The sequence below is a fragment of the Homarus americanus genome, unplaced genomic scaffold (genome assembly GCF_018991925.1).
Source record: "Homarus americanus isolate GMGI-L3 unplaced genomic scaffold, GMGI_Hamer_2.0 scaffold48684, whole genome shotgun sequence".
NCBI lineage: Eukaryota > Metazoa > Arthropoda > Malacostraca > Decapoda > Nephropidae > Homarus > Homarus americanus.
In genome coordinates this window covers 129,262-133,073 of record NW_024728267.1, presented here as the reverse complement: position 1 = coordinate 133,073, position 3,812 = coordinate 129,262, and the positions used below count along the sequence as shown (strand labels likewise).

Below are 3,812 nucleotides of genomic sequence, written 5' to 3'. Positions count from 1 at the left end.
AAGAAAAACAGAACAATCCATGCTGAATATTATTGGACAACACTATTTTTTTTTTATCCAAATGAAAAATAATATCGAGGTGTACACCACCAGATCCCCAGTAGCGCAATGCTGCAGGAATCTAGGTATCATAACCTTTGGAGCCACACTGCAAGATACGTAACATGGGAAGAACTTACAAAGCACTTAACCACATTTGTAGACAAGAGATTTCCGGTTACTGGTCTTAGCCCCATCATAGTGGAAGACGGGAGGGGCACATAAGACCTGGCCGTCTCCAGCAGACGGCAGCAGCAGCTGCAATTTCCTTTGACTAAACCACACTCGAGTTCTCTACTACAAATGACATTGCCAAGGTGAGTTAATTTTATTAATAGACTTGATGTGAACCTCCAATATTAAGAAAATGAAATAAATGGCTTTAAAACGTATATGAACATTGAATTATTAAGACAGTATTCTTCCCTTGCAAACTATCTTCATGCTCTTAGTAACTGAAATGTATCATTCTTAATTTTATGAGGTTTCATTTCATTTAAACACTGTCTTAAGTAACCTGAGATTTAACATCATGTAAGTTATATTTATATTAAATTACGAAAAGACTAATAATATACCCAAAGTCGTTAATCGTTTTAGTTGATATATTATTAATAATAATAAATCATAATATTACGTCAAAAATAATTCCCAAATCAAAGACGAATAACTGGAAATTACAGAATTGTATTTTTGTTCACTTATTTACTAATGGTCACTGGCTCGTGCCCAGTCTACTCAGTTCTGAACGAGTATCCTATTTGCCATATGAGTCACTGTAATATTTTGTCCACCGATCAGTGTTTTACCTTACACATTTCCAAGAGCATAAAAATATAAACTTACCACATCATATCAAGCCCAGTTACCACAGACATCCAATAAGCTGTAGAACCCAATAATCATATTATTTCTTTTGTTTATTGTGTGTAACGTTCACTAACTATATCTGGCAGCTTTATGTATTAAAAAATTAATCACATACAGTATCTTGGACGTATAATTTTGGTCTGTAATTTCTGATATATTTAGCTTCCTTAAATATTTTACTTACTAGTTTCAACACATGTCCCACATTCTTATCATTGTTTTAATTTTATTTATTTATTCATTTTATCGCCTAAACTTAAGCCATATAATGCAGAAATGGTTTATGACAATAAAAGTTCTTCACTATAGTTTTACCAGCGTCTTCAAAAAAGAACAAGACGCTAGAATAACCTACAATAATATTCGGCCTTTCTTATGCAAATTAGGGTTATAATTTTCTGGCTCTGTCATCAACAAACGATAAATTACAAGACATTACTTATTTAAATATCTTACTTCCTGCCAGTATTTTTTAATTTAGCATATACTGCACATATACACTAGTTATTATTATAATTATTTTATGATTTCTGTTTCATATACTTTTAATCATTATTTTTATATTTTTTGTAGATGAGTTATTGGGATAATCCATCCGACTACATATGAGCGGCGGCCAGTCCACCAACCTTATGGAAACTACACGGTCGCTGACTCGGCTGCTCCGGAAATCCTCCACATGGTGGATCCTCATTGGTACCCAGTACCTCCCATGAACCCCTCTGGTATACCTGCCTGCACTATGATGTTTGCTATGGCACCCTGTCTGTCTGCGGCAACAGTATCGTCATATGGGCCTTCATGACCACTAAGGCCCTCCGTACTCCAGCCAACCCACTAGTCGTCAACTTGCCATTTCCGATTTCATGATGTTCCCGTATGTGCCCACCCTGCCTTATTAATTGCCATTATCAGACATGGGTTTGGGGTATTGCGAAGTTTGCGGGTGCATTGGTTCCACTGTTGGCACCTGTTCTATCTTCTGCATGGTCTTCATTACATTGGACCGCTATAATGTCATCGTCATATGTCTCTGCTACTCCTCTTACCACCACGAGCCATGCTGAGAAACCTCTTTCAGTTGGGTATCGTCCATTACGGTGCTTACACCATTTTTTGGCTTAATGCTTACGTCCCTTGAAGGTAACTTGATTGCTTGCGGCACTGACTATCTCAAAGAGTCACTCCCCTTATCACCTGTACCTTTACTTATATTCCGTATGAGGTTACTTCCTTCCTCTTGTTATCGTTATTGCTACACCTACATCGTCTCGGCTGTCTCTGCTCACGAAAGACAGATGCGAACAGGCTAAGAAGATGGGTGTCAAGTCTCTCAGAGTGAAGAAACAAAGAAGACCTTCTAATGAGTGCCGTCTGGCCAAGGTTGCTCTGACGACAGTGTCCCTGTGGTTCATCGCGGACCCCATACCATCATCAACTGCTGGCATGACTAGCTTCTCTGTGAGTCCCTCTCTCAACCATCTGGGGATCCGTTCCGCTAAGGCTAACGCCGTCTACAACCCCATTGTGTACGCCATCAGCCACCCTAAGTAAATGAGCTGCCCTGGAGAAGAAGCTGCCCTGCTTGTCTCAGCAACGGAAGGTCAGAGCCCCAGGGAGACATTAACTTCCACTGCCACTACGAACGAAAAGTCAGAAAGTGCTTAAGAGACTTTCGGTTTTTCAAACGAACGAAGATACGATTTATGAGCTCTAATTTACAGCTGTATAAAAATTTTTAAAATATCCGCTAAATAAAGAAATAAATTGTCGCCCATCTTTTGTTAACAATGGTTGAAAATATACCATATTCAGAGACATAAACGTGAAAATGAATGGAGAGAAATATGTAAATATTATATGCACAAATACAAGAAACTAAGTAAGTTACATGATGGGGATAAAATAATATGAGTAATGACAACAGGTAAACAGTAAAATAAGCTCCTTACTTCTTTTCTTTCATCATTAATCGGGACACACACACACATGAATTGGGATACCTGGCATTGCCCAAGTTTATTTCTCAAGAAGTAAAATTAACGCGACGGATGCCTGTGTTCGTCCATGTACAAAATTATGCATATAAAAGAAAATTATGTCGAATTTCTATCTCTGTGTTAAAAACTATGGCTTTCACGGGGAATCCATCTTTAGTGGGTTCAACCCTGCCCCCTGCCCCTCTGCGATTTCGACGCTCGTTAACATTCTCGCTTACAAAACATACTGAATTTCAGCTATCTTAAAACTTGTCTCCTTGGTTTCTTTCCACCACCTATATTTTCATTTGTCTTAAAAACACTCAAAAATCTATTTTTTTTATTAAAGGCTTTCACCTTTTTGGGTGGGAAGCAGATCACTTAGAGCCAGTGGTTGTTAACCTTTTTTGAGTCACGGACCCCTTTGAGAATCTAGTGAAAGCTATGGACCCCCTCCCTAGAAAAATGCACATAAGCACATAAACACAACTTTGCATGTAATGAATATACTTTATTTTATTGAAACTTCATTGCCTCATACAGTGTATGACATACACAAAGTAAGAATAAAGTAAACATTCTAGAAGTCAAAACCTGACGACGATGACGACTGTATGTTACCTGACCGTGTACAGTAGCATCCCACGCCACCCTACAGATTTACTGGTTTTCTTCAGTAACCAAAAATACATACATAACATCTGGTATATATTGACAAAAATAGAACAACTTAATATAAAAATATAGTGAATATAAATGTTAAATTTTTATCTGACCTTCACGGACCCCCTGAGGCCCATCCATGGACCCCACGTTAAGAACCCCTGCACTAGAGGTCTTTTTAGATAGCTCGAAAAAGCCATTAAAGCTAACGAAGCCACTAGGGGTCTTTTTAGATAGCTCCATAATCCCATTAAAGCCACT

At 38.1% G+C, this 3,812-nt stretch overlaps 1 pseudogene; it reads left to right on the top strand.

Annotated features, from left to right (window-relative positions):
- The first annotated feature begins 2,129 nt into the window (after positions 1-2,129).
- On the top strand, positions 2,130-2,463 carry LOC121866043 (annotated as a pseudogene).
- Positions 2,464-3,812: the final 1,349 nt, after the last annotated feature.